The following is a 13,972-nucleotide window of genomic DNA, read 5'->3' on the forward strand; positions in this document are numbered from 1 at the left end:
ATTTATATTATAGAATATTCTAAACTGATAGGCAAAAGTGAATAGCTGGGGAAAACATCATAAGAAACAGAGTGTCTGGAAGACAAAAGTGAAGACTAGACAGTATAGTTTTGAATCAGGTGGTAAAGCTAGAAGACTAGGGATACACCCCCTAAAGACTATGGTAACACTAAAACTATCCTACTTGTGGATATTGTAGATATGAAATTGAAAAATTATATGCAGCACTACATATAGTAACTGTACAAAGATTTGCAGACCCTTGGAGCATATTCCCAGTAGTTCTTTGGCCAATGACTATAGCAGAGCTATCAAACTGTTTAGGACTATTAAGAATTGTTTTTATTTTCCTTAAACATTTTGTACATCCCTATTCGTTAACTTCCTTACTCCACATAGATGAGTTATAGTGAAAGAGCTCACAAACCAGGGCTGTACAAGAAAAGTGTTTAAAGAAAGTATAGGAAACTAGAATAATATTTTTATCGGGATATTGAGAGCTTTGGTACTGACAAAAATAAGACACATGCAGTCCTACTTTTTTTTCAGTTGTGCAAAGAAATCAAGAACAAAGTAATTAAAAGAATTTATATGGAATTTGAATAAAACTGTATAAAATCAATCTCTCAGTAAATAGATTATCTCTTGCTTTTTATTCAATTTAATAACTACTTTTTAATTAATTCTTTACAATTGATTTTTAATCTCTCTTTGTGTTTTAAACAAAATTTATTTGCATATTTGTGTACAATGGGATGCAATCCATTAGGTAATTTTTAAAATTCATTCTGTGTTGTGTTGGGTATTCTCTTTTCTTCTTCTTGTCATCTGTATACTTATTAATGTTTCACTCATTATATTACTTCATCATGCTTTTGTATTGTACAAAAAACATATACTTGAGATTTGGTGAGGAAGAATGCAAAATGAATTATTTATGAAAAAAACTGCCTTTCAAATAATTTCAAGCTACTGTTCAATATTCTATTTGGTGTTTAACATGAATGTCATTGCATTTCTTTAAAAGTTCTACCCTGCACTGTTTCCTGGAAAATCAAATTCTAAAAAAACACTGAGGTTTGTCTCTATTTCTTTTTGCTTAAATAGGAAGTGGATGCCATCCAGGTGAACACTTGCATATAGACTTTATGGCTGGTGTCCTTTCATGCAAAAAAATGTGCATATTCACCAAGGGACCTGTTTTACCATAATTTTAAAAAAAACAAACAACACAAAACTCTCCTTGAAAATATAGCCCTAAAAATATTTTACAGTGAGGTTTTTATTATTTTATAATACATTTTTTTTCAAATAAAACTCAGCCAGCAGTAGAACAGAGATTCCAATAGCATCCTTCTGTTGTTATTATATTGCATGTAGACAAATTAACCAAACACAAATTAATTTAAATATAGCCTTTATACTGTAGCTGCTGAATATAGATATGATCTTGTTATAAACTTATTGAATTTCTTAGATTACTTAAGCATAATCTGAAGCTTTAAGAATAGGGTCTCCATAAATGTTAACCTGGTTTAAGCATTCCCAGAAGCTCATGTAGGTAGCAGAGAGAAAATACACTGGGTAATCAGAAGAGGTCCATTTCTTCTAAGATACATATCATTAAGAAGATATTCTACAGCATTATGTTTTGTAGCTGAGTATGTTTAATTCCTAGAAATCATGTGGCTGCTAGAGGTGATACAAAGCAATATGCAGGCATGATAGACCACTGCCAACTTTCCAAGGCATTGAAATTACCCTGCAGATGTAGCTATTTACATAGGTAAAAACATTTATTCCTGTGTGATGTCCTACAGATGAGATCAGCATCCTTCAGGAGAGCATTTATGACAGACCTAATGAACACTATATTGCACCATCAAAAACATAACATCAGGCTATCCCCTCACCAATGTTATAGCTAGTGGCTATGTTTATTAAAGGTGGAGATTCTAAGATTTCAAAACAAGTTGGTTTGTTTGGATTTTTTGTTTGTTTTTGCTTGTTTGTTTTGTAGCTTCGTAAACCACCTACAGTAAAAATCCTAGATTACCTTGGATCACTTCTCGATGTTGGACATAGGGTAATTTTTTTTATTATTTTTTTCCTTAAAAGATATCTATCTGTCTCTTTTGGAAGAGTATTTTGAAATCCTGGTCTCTAATACACAGCATAATAATTTTACATCATTCCAAACTCCATATAATATGGATTCTCAGCTACTTCTAATTTACAATAATTGTCACATGGTTTTAATATACAATCATAGCACAATTTTAAAAAATCCATAATTCAAATCTGTGTCTTATCTTTAACAGTTTTTCTTTATTTTTCATTCTTGCTACACCATCATTTTCACAGTTCACAGAATACCATATGGAAAACTGATTTCTAAAAAAACCACTTCAGGAAACATTAAAGAAAATCACTATTCTTGTGTTGTTTCTTTATTACTACCATTTCTCCACTATAATGTCTTGACTTCTATAGAGGCACCAAAGTCATTATAATTTAATTGTAAATGTATAGACAATTGTCTAAAATTGCCTTTAAATCAGGGTGTTGTTTTTTTTTTAAAGTTCCTCATTAATCTGTTTTAATTATTATTTTTTCTTTTGTTTGTTTGTTTGTATGCTCAGGCATTTTTTGTTGTTTTTTTGCATTGCTCAGTAATCAGACTTTGTACACCCTCTGTTATCAACCTATGCCTACACCCCTCTATGTCACATCCTTTGTCTCCACTTCTAAGAATGACTGCAGTTGTACCAGGTCTGTGTTTCTCTACCTCATTGTGTTAGAGTTGTAAATATCTCATCTATACAGAATAACTGCTTGTTACTCTCTATGAAATTATCCTTGTGCCACATAAAGATAAACACAAGTAAAATAAATTAGCCATAATCTGGTCAAATAGAGAAATTGTTCTCACAGTAGAACAAAGTGAAACGAATCTGTAAGACAGTTCAAGTAAAGTTCAGACAGAGGAAGCCTGACAAGCCTCAGTCCTGCTGCCTTACAAATTCAATACAAAGCTTATGGCCTGTTGATAGCTATGCCAATACTTGGTATAAAGCTGCATGGTCACAGCTTGTTTTGCCTGTGAACAGCTATCTATAGACTGTACATCCTCCTGATTATTCAAACACTACTCTGGCAAAAGATGGCATGCTACTTTTTCTTGGAAGCACCATAAACCACTGCATTTTAATTAAGGTCTATTATTTTCATGAATTGTTGGATAAGCCAAATGTTCTTTATCTGTAAGTGTGCATTATATATATAAAATATAATATATATGACATGTATAAAATATACATATAAGTGCATGGGTTTATAGTTTATGGAGAGTATTCTAGGTGGGAGGGCTCTGTGGAGTTAGGCAATGCCAGCAAAATCATTGGAAGTGGGTGGTCTATTTCTTATGTCACTAAAAACTGGATATAAGGTATTAAACCTAAGTTTGTTATGCAACAAAAAAGGCCAAAACCACACCTTCAGTCCTCTAAACTTTAAAAGCACAAGCCAATAGAAGTGCAGTGCTTCAAAAGAATCTCACCACGTTCTGCCGCAGAGGGATGCTGCAGCAGAAGTTTATGTACTGAGTATCTGGTGATCAGAGGAAAAAACCTGAACTTTTTTTAGACAGTGTGAAAGGATTTGTTTGCTGGAATTCATATTTCTTGAGAACAGCTCAAAGGAGCTCAATATTCTTTGGCTGCTAGATGTTGTTGATGGCCATTTTCTCTGTCGGAGGTTCTGTCAGAAGGTGCCTTTAAGAAAAATTTATTTGGTAAAGAGTGAAGGTTGTGTTTTGTGATTTTTTTGTTTTGTTTTGTTTTTTTTTAACACACAGGGATGTGTGATCTACTTTCTATTTCTTTGTCTCTTTCTTAGCTGAGCCTTTTCTCCCTCTGAATGCAGTTTGAACTAGCATGGATATTTCCTATCTAACTGTACTTTTGGTTAAATTAATGTAATGAAATGCACTATAAAGGAATGTATGTACATTTTACACTAGAATTTGTGTGCTATTTGATATCCAGGATTCTTTTTTTGATACTAGGATTCTTTTTTTTTTTTGTTGTTGTTTAATAATGTAATTTTTATTAGCTATGCCCTTGTCTCACAGTCAAAAAGTGGCTGTATGGCATGGACCACCAAGTAGCTTTTCTTAAGAACTAACTGAAAACTTAATTAATTTGTAATATCAAGCAAAAAAATGGGGCCAGAATAGACCACTAGTATAGAAACCCTTCAGCCCACAAGCCTTAGTTTCCTCTGTTACCACACTTAGTATCTTTTCCTTATTTAAGGATGTCTGAAAGCCTCATTGCAGCATTTAACTTAGGCTCTTTGGTGTTAAGAAATCACAGACAAATTCATACTGCAACACATTTCATCTAGTCAACTAATTTTTTCCCATCTGCAAAAGTGATTATTATATTATAAAAGAGAAGTAATTGCCAACTGCTGATCACAGAACTGTTTAGATTTTCTTCCTTTTAATTGGACATTGAAACTACAACAATAAGATTTTTACATATTTATATAGGTAACAAGCCTATGCCTCTGCCCCTTCTCTCTGGAGTGCCCTACTGCCTGAGGTGCAACCTTTTTTTGCCGTTAAGGCACACATATAAGAACTGAGGAAGCACAGTAAAGTAACAGCTAATCTCTGGGGCTACATAAAAAAGCTAAACATACAGGGCACATTCAATACTCCAGTACTCAAAAGTGATTAACATGTAGTTGAAAATCATAATGTTGGATGAAATCATAATTGTTGGATGCAGAAACCCAAAGTGGTACCCCAAATTGAAATGCTTTATTTTCTTTTATAAAATAGAAATATGCTTTCCTGTTCGAGGTTAGGGTAGCATCTAAATCATTTCAGAACTTAGTTTGCTATATATATGAATGATTGGCACTGAAAATGTTCAGCACCATTACTGTTTGCTTATTTGGTGTTTGTTTTAACTTAGAAAGAGAAGAAAAAAGCAAAACAACCCAGTTGCTTGAAATCAGAAGCTTCAGCTTCCCTTCCTTTTTCTATCTGAGTTAGCTGCCAGAATTCTGAAAATGAATTCCACTGATGTGGAAAAGCTACTTATCAGAATACATATAAACAGCTTTGTTTTTGTGAAATTGTAAGAATGAACCAATTTTCCATCTTTCAGCGATAATGGGCACAAATCCTACATGTTTTCCAGTGGTTAAGTGGTCATAGATCTTTTTTCTATGCATTTTATTGTTCTTCTTGTGACATTGTTAGTTCATGTAATTTTTCCTTCTCCCACTTACTTTTGAGTTTCTTTCCTTTGTATTTTTCCAGTTTCTACAGAATTTTATATCCAAATCCAGATGACAAGTGTATCAGAAAAAAAAAATATAGAAAATCAGATAACATCCTTTAAAGAAGTAAATGTTATGTAATGTTTAGCAGATTTTTCCTGATGAGCACTTGCGATTAGCAGAAGTTTCGAAACACCTTATAAGTTGTTGATTTTTTAATCATTAAGATATAGAATAGTTTATTTCCTCCTTTTGTATCAAAAAGAACACAGCATAAGAAAAAAATAGAGAATGTAACCAGAAAAAGATGTGCTATGTGTGCGGGTGCTGGCCTACTGCATCTTATCACAAAATGGCAACTGACTGAAATAACTGAAATAAGGGAGGAAATTTCTACTTAAAAGCATCATGCAAAGAACCACGAAAGCAGTACCCTGCAACAGTCAGTGTTTTAATGCCGACTCAATACTGTGAGGATGTACCTATTCCTCAATACTGTTCCTTTAAAAGTATGTGGTTTTGTGGCAGAAAAAGGATTACCAAGTTCATGGTTATTTAATTATTAAGTAAAGACATAAAACAACAATTGCAGTAAGATGAAAAAATGTTAAAAAAATAAATATCCAATTAAAAAATAAATTACTACAATACTGTTTCATTGTTTCTACTTATAAAGAGAATGCTTAACTAGTTTAATCTCATCTATGTTCACCAGAACATTAAAAAAAAAAATAATTAATTATCAATTAAGGGAGAAGAAATGCATAATCTGAAATGTAAATATCCTAAATAATTTAAATTAAGCTGTGCATCATGTAAATGACTAGTAGATAGTTTTTAATTAATTATTCTTGCTACTTTTCTTGTTCATTTACCTTGATACCAATCAAACAATAATTGCAAGTCCATGAGAGTTTTGGCATTTATTTCATTTAGTGTCTTGTAATTAACTTTAGTCATTTACACTGGGTCTCCAAGTCACAGATGTGAATTAGTGAGGTTTTCCTCCAATTCAACAGAAGTAATGAGTGTATGACTCGGACTACTTACAGTTTACTGAATAACTCCTCCTTTTTTAACCTTGCATATTAAACAACCTTTCCTGGATGTGACTTTATCCTTGATGTCATTGTCTAATTGCAAGAACTGCTTTATTAATTTTTATTATTGTCTCTGATATGTAAAATGGGCAGTATATGAATGAAAGTCTTGGGGGGAGAGTCTCATAATTCCAACACTGGAAAGAAAAATGGGACACTTTCCCATTTGAGTCTCTGCCTCTGCAGAACAAGAAATAGGTCAACAAATGACTGATAGTTTTGTACTGTTTCAGACCACAACAGTTTTTCATTCTCTTTCTGGGCCAATATACACAATTGAATAAGCCAAGGGTTTTGTCTATAAAACAATATGTTAGTTAATTGACTGATAAATGTTAGTAGACAAATAATCTTCTACTGGCTTGGAAGGCATTAGAATTTGGTTAAAATTTGCATGTGTATGTTTTCACATGGTCTAGCAGAGGAGTTTAAATGATAAGGGACAGGCTGAAAAGAGGCTTGTGGCCAGCAAGTCAAGGGACATGATTCTCCCCCTCTACTCCACTATTGTGAGACCTCATCTCAAGAACTGTGTCTAGGTTTGGGGTCCCCAACATAAGAAGGACATGGAACTATTGGAGTGAGTGCAGAGAAGGGCCCTGAAGGTGATCAGAGGACTGAAGCACCTCACCTATGAAGACAGGCTGAGAGAGTTGGGGTTGTTCAGAATGGAGAAGAGAAGTCTCTGGGGAGATAGGATGAGGGGCAATGGATTCAAACTTGAGCATGGGAAGGTCCACCTCAACATGAGGAATAACTTCTTTACTGTGAGAGTTACAGAGCACTGGAAAAGGCTCCCCAAAGAGGTTGTGGAGTCTCCTTCTCTGGAGACTTTCAAGACCTGCCTGGATGCCTTTGTGAGTCATCTACCCTACTTTTTGGTCCTACTCTGGCAGAGGGTTGGACTTGATGATCTTTGGAGGTCTCTTCCAACCCCTAACATTCTGTGATTCTGCAATTCTGTGATTCTGTGAAATTTTAGCAGCCTTCCAGTACCTGAAGGGGGACTACAGAAAAGCTGGAGAGGGGCTATGTCGCAAGCCCATATTGGGGGGCTACATTACAAAAGCATGTAGTGATAGCATGAGGGGAAGAGTTTAAAAGCTGAAAGAGGGTAGGTTCAGATTGAAAGGAATTATTTCATGTGAGACTAGTGACACACTGGAATAGCTTGCTCAGAAAAGTTGTATATGCCCCTTCCCTGGAAGTGTTCAAGGTCAGGTTGGAATGGGCTTTGAGCAACTTGGTCTAGTGAGAGATGACTCTGACCATGACAGGGTGGTTGGACCTAGATGATCTTCAAGGTCCCTTCCAGCCCAAACCGTTCTATGTTTCTATGATGTAGTCCTTAACTACTTGCGTTAAGCTTATTAATCTGATTATTTTCAGTGGTGGGCGGCAGCCAAAAGGAAAAATATTCCATCTTCTTCATAGAATCGTAGAATCCTAGGGGTTGGAAGGGACCTCGAAAGATCATCTAGTCCACCCCCCCTGCCAGAGCAGGGTCACCTAGAGTACATCACACAGGAACGCATCCAGGTGGGTTTTGAATGTCTCCAGTGAAGGAGACTCCACAACCTGTCTGGGCAGCCTGTTCCAGTGCTCTGTCATTCTCACAGTAAAAAAAAAATATTCGGATATTCACCTTGAACCTCCTGTGCTCCAATTTGCACCCATTACCCCTTGTCCTATCACTGGTCATCACTGAGAAAAGCCTAACTCCATCTCCCTGACACTCACCCCTTACATATTTGTAAACATTGATGAGGTCACCCCTCAGTCTCCTTTTCTCCAAGCTAAAGAGACCCAGCTCCCTCAGCCTCTCCTCATAAGGGAGATGTTCCACTCCCTTAATCATCTTTGTGGCTCTGCGCTGGACTCTTTCAAGCAGTTCCCTGTCCTTCTGGAACTGAGGGGCCCAGAACTGGACATAATACTCAGATGTGGCCTCACCAATGCAGAATAGAGGGGGAGGAGAACCTCTCTTGACCGACTAACCACACCCTTTCTAATGCACCCCAGGATGCCATTGGCCTACCTAGCCACAAGGGCGCATTGCTGGCTCATGGTCTATTCTTGGTCTATTATTCTCTGCCAGTTCTATTTCCATCTGTGTAAATTTTTCTTGCCCTTTAATAAGTGTGGCTCTGCTCAGTCATAGCACCTCTTTGACATCTAATACTGCAGGGATGTAGAACAACGAAATTGCTGAGAGACTCCGGAACTCAAAGAGAAATCCTCAGCAAACCCCCTGAATTTATTTTCTTCTGCCACATTCCACTCTTTTAAGATAATTTCTTAATTATCTTAACCTTACCTATATATGCAAATCAATGAGCTTTCTTATATCATCCATACAGTATTTCTAACCTTTCACAAATTTCAGAAAGCAAAAGACTAAATACTACCATGACTGATGACAGAGAAAAATCTAATAAATTAATTATGCTAGCAGATTTTGCCTGCAAGATCTTTAAGTTGTGTGCATCTGCACATGATTTTTTTTTAGGTACCAGAAAAAAGCAAACAACAAACAACCAAAATACCAAATCTGTCTTCAAAAAGTTTCAGATAGGACAAATCCACTGCCTGAAAATAGTGCAAGTGCACTGCTTGACAAACTTGGAGACTGAAAATCTCTTAATCTTGGTAACTTTGCTTGGTACCTTGTAGACTAGGTACTTAATAGAAAACACTTTGTTTTATAAAACACTCACTTAATACATGACAAGCATTTAATCTATACAAGACAAGTGTTTAAAATAAAATAAAGTATTTCTCAGTAGTTCTGTCTTGTATCTCAGCTTATCATACAATTTGTTGTACATGAAGGTTTGCAGACACATTCTCACACAGAATTGTTCCTTGAAAAGATATAAAACTGCACAAGCAGGCAGAGCTACATTAAAGGAAAAGTGAAAGTGGACCATCCATAATGACACAAAGAATCGTTAAAGGAGTTATTCCTTGAAAAAATGGTGTACAGGGCTGACGAATTGAACACAGCATGGATTCACTTTTTTTTTTTTTTTTTTTCCCCTACAAAATGGATTGCCAAGAAGTTTGACACTCCTAAAAAAGGGATCTGTTAGTATTGAAGTCATACATGAACACCATAAGAGCTCTTTCTCAGGGCTGAAAGAGTCTGCAAACCTTCCAGCTGAATGCAATGACTAGCCCATTGACAAGATGACATTCATTTGAGCAGCAGGCAGCAAAAGATGGATATATAAGTCAGACAGATGCCTTCAGCAGACACAGGCTAAATATGCAGTCATAATCAGTACTTCAGAACAGTATCTCTAATTTGACACTGATGTAGAGAGATTTCTATGCAGGTTTCTAAAAATGGAGTTTGTTGTCACATTGGCGTGTGTGTGTGTAAAACTTGCTGTCACTCTCACAACCTTTGGTCCTGACTCTTGATGGAGCTCCACTTATTTTCGAGGCATTTATGAATAGAGGAGAGAACACAAAAACACACTTGCAGATTTGTCCTGAAGTGAAGTGTCAAAATCAATGTGTGTTGAACTGTCTTTTTCAGGAGCATGGATGAGAAAAAGCAACCAGCAGAAGAAACTAGCCTGATGCTGAGTATGAAAAAGCAGAACCTTTCGCTACAGGCTTTTGTTACCTTGTTCTCACTTAAGTTCAGAAAAACATTTTGAAGGTAAGAGGGGGAGGAAATTTTACCTCTGCCAGACTAAAGAATTGATAAGCATTTATACTGGTGGTATTTCACATTTTTCTTTATGGAAAAACAGCTACAGTAGTCAAATACTTTCGCCTTAGTCGCAAACATTTTGAATAATTTTAATAACAGATAATTGGTTGGCGGGCAACTCTTTAAATATGAAACTGTCCTGGTTTGAGCCAGGATGAAGCCAATTTTTCTTTTTACTGATTTTTTTTTTCCTTCAGTAAGCTTTCTTGTAACTAGCAACAGTGTGTTCTGCTAGGCTGATAAGACAGAGGAATGTTTTTCTAACTACTGAGGCTTCAAGGCTGCACCTGCACTCTGCCGGCTCAGACACTATGGGGAGATCTGTGACCCCCCCATAGGAGGCTGAGTTAGACAGACAGCAAAATTGGCCAAAGATATTCCATTCCATATATCTACGTAAGATGAAAGGAAGGGCAGAGATCACGGAAGACAACTTCCTTCCTTCTTCTCCCCTTCTCTTCCGTCCATGGCCGGCGTCCAGGGAGGACTCTGTTCATCCATCACCGTCGATCCTCAGGCTTGATCTCTCGTGACCCCCATAACTCTCTGCTCTCTTCCAGCAGCAGCTCCGGGATTCCTCGGGACTCTTCCCAGTTCAGGGAAGTGCTGTGGGAGTTGCTGGGGTGGGGGGAGGCGAGAGGCTTTTGCCCATACCTGAATATATCTGTATATAATTGTATATATTTTCTTGTATGATTCATTAGTGTTTTAATTAAAGCTGTGTAGTTTAGTTTTCAATCCAGCCAAGTCTCTCTCTTTTTCTCTCTCTCCTTCCCTACCTGGGTGGGGGGGGGGAGGGGATCGAGAGCATTGCTGTCGGACCTGAGTCAAACTGTGACAATAATAAAATTAGACATTACTAAATTAGAAATAAAAATAATCAGATAAAGTATTTTAAAATATATTACTTTTAATGGTATATTCAATTATTTATTGCTCTTATGAATATACTAACAAGAGTTTTAAAGCTCCAGCATTCAGTCTAACAAAGAATTGAATGCAACTGTTGCTATGCAGATACAGAAAAATTGTGGAAGCTGTGATTTGGGCACCTGCATCAAAGCCAGTGACAGTTAATAGAAACGTATCCTATTATTCATATATTCAATTAGTCAACATTAGTTTAGAATATTAAATACTTATAACTGTTCACAAAGAGTGTTAGTTTCAGTCTTGGGATTAGATCTTAAGCACATAGCATATCATACGAGAAAACAACATTTTTCATAGAGAGGACTGCCTCAATCCCAACATGTTTGAAAATTTGGGGTTTGAGCATGAATTGCTGCTAAATGGGAAAGCACTTAAGAATTTCAGGTATTGCAGTAATTTGCCTGTGAGCACCCAATGGTAAATGACATCATATGAAAAAAAATACACAAACCCGTGTATATTTTCAAAACCTTTTTAGAAAGAGGAAACAGTAAAACAGTCAATCTGGTTGGTAAAAAATGGGATAGAAATCCTTTGGAGAAGATGATTTGTGTCTTAAGGAAATCAAAGGCACAGGTATAGATACCCTAAGCCACTGTATTTGATAATGTGTTACTCCCTTTGCTTCAGGGTCATGAACTTAAACTGAAAATATGTATTTTTAGTAAAGCTTACAAGTATATTGAAATTACTAATGAAGTCTTGCATAACGTTACATCTCTAAGTATTTTTAGGTACAGTTCATATTTGATCTGGTGTTAATTGAAAGACGACCTTGTCCAGTCATTAGTAAGCTCAACTGTTTTGCATTACTTTGTTTTTGCAAAGCAACTATAGTTTGTCAGTGATTCAGAAATGTATTAAAGTTTTGATGGGTGTTTTTTTTTTTCATGTGATTCCTGACAAAGTATTGCTGGCCCCTCAGTTTTCATTATATGAACGACATTTTTTAAAGAAAAACTTTTCAACCCAGTTCTGGAGTCTGATTTCAATATACCTTGTGTTCTCAAGGCAGGATCTCAGCTGAAACAATAGAAGCCAACTTCATTCACCCCTGTAATGGTTCGGACTAACACGGGAGAATCTGAAGCTACAGCTGAAAGAGGTATTTATAAAAGTAGTCTCAGCATTAACGGTGATAAATTGCAGTAGCAATCACAGCATGCTTACTGATAACACTGCATTTGTTCTAGACATTTTTAATTTACCACAAACTTCACAAACTCCATACTTTTGGGGCATTTTCTAAGAAGCTTTTGTAAGTTTAAAAATAAAAAATAATTAGTGACCCTCTTTATGGAGATAGTACCCCAAATGCCCTAAATGTGCCTTTGATTCTTATGTGAGGATTTCAGCAGTGGAAAGAACATGGTAAAGAGACAACACTAGAATAACATTTTAGAACACTTTAGTTTTGAGGATAACATTAGCTGAAGAAAAGCTTGTTCTTTAAACACAGAATGGCAAATACTTGAAACAGAAATTAGAATGCTAAAGCTCTTAAAGTAGGGTGGGATTCCCAGTACCTGAGTGAACATATCTGTATCTTCTCCTGTAACTGGGTATAGTTAAATTGAATCAGAAGAAGAGACTAGAATGGGTCAGATAAGAAAGAGTTCCTGTGTGCTACTGATTGGTATCAGTGTAATTTGTATTTCTGAAACAAGTAAGCTCTTAGCAACTAAAAACCCAGGAAGAATGAGGAAATTAACAGGTAATATTCTAGAATTTTAGGTACCATAGATAGATGCAATCAGATCATCTCCAGAACAAATAAGTGGGAAAATTTGAATAGCACCTGTCAACATCCTGTATGAAAAATGATAACTGACAGATACGGTATGTGTATGATCTGTTGATCGCTTTATAGTAGATTTTTTTCTGTAAGCTTTTATCTTCAAATAAAATGTACTGCTATTTCTGAAAGCTGTTTGGCCCCTGCTTAAATCCCCTCATTTTTCCTGAGATAAAGTGTAAGACCAGGTGTTAAAATGAATTTGCGCTTGCTGAATTAATTACAATATGTTAAGAGAGGATTATATCTCCAAAATACTGCTCTGAAGTGCAGCTCTCAGGTTAGTGCCTCAAGCAAAATGAGGGCTGGAGGCTTAAGATCTAAGGGCATTCTTCAGAGAAGGTCGTAGTTAGTACTAGAAATATTAATTTATTTTTTTTTTGGGGGGGTTAAAGTATATGAATTAAAATACCGAAATCCAAGGCTGATTTGAAATCTAATTAGCTTTGGTGGGATCCTTAATAATTAGTAGGACAGGTTGTTACTATAGAAGAGCACCTGCATTGGCTTATGAGGTTGGTAAGAACCCAATAAAATATACCACTGGCAAACTAAACCAAAACTATAGATTATGTCTGCATCTGACAGACTTATGTCTTGAAAAGACTGAAACCAAAACAAAATCACTTCAACATGTATTTTCTGTATAAAAACTAAGTGAAAGAATAGGTGGAGATGCTGGGGAAAGAGAAAGAAAGCTATAATGATCATCAGATATGTTTCCATGTATCTTACAACTTCAGGAGATCGAAGACCTCAAACCACTTTTACTGGTCACATTTATAAGATGTAAGTTATGTAAGATGTAAAAGCGTTTTGGCAGCTTGAAGACTTAAGCCTTGGCTGGGGCTTGAGGAGATCAGACAAACCATCTTATTGAAGAGAAAGTTAAGAAATAATTTAGCCTCTGTATATAGGTATAAACACATAAAAAATGCTAGAGGGAAGATTTACAGCCTTTTTTGACTAAGGTAAGAAAGGATGCAAGGATCTGTTTCCCACTTTAAGGGTAACCCACCAGACAATAACATGGCAAGAGATACAATTGCCAGAGTTCAAATTATTTTAAAAAGACTTAGCTAATATTTCAAAAGATGTTCCCTAATACAGGTCTGTGAAAGGTTC

This window comes from Chaetura pelagica, unplaced genomic scaffold (genome assembly GCF_000747805.2).
Source record: "Chaetura pelagica isolate M959 unplaced genomic scaffold, ChaPel_1.0 scaffold190, whole genome shotgun sequence".
Taxonomy (NCBI): Eukaryota; Metazoa; Chordata; class Aves; order Apodiformes; family Apodidae; genus Chaetura; species Chaetura pelagica.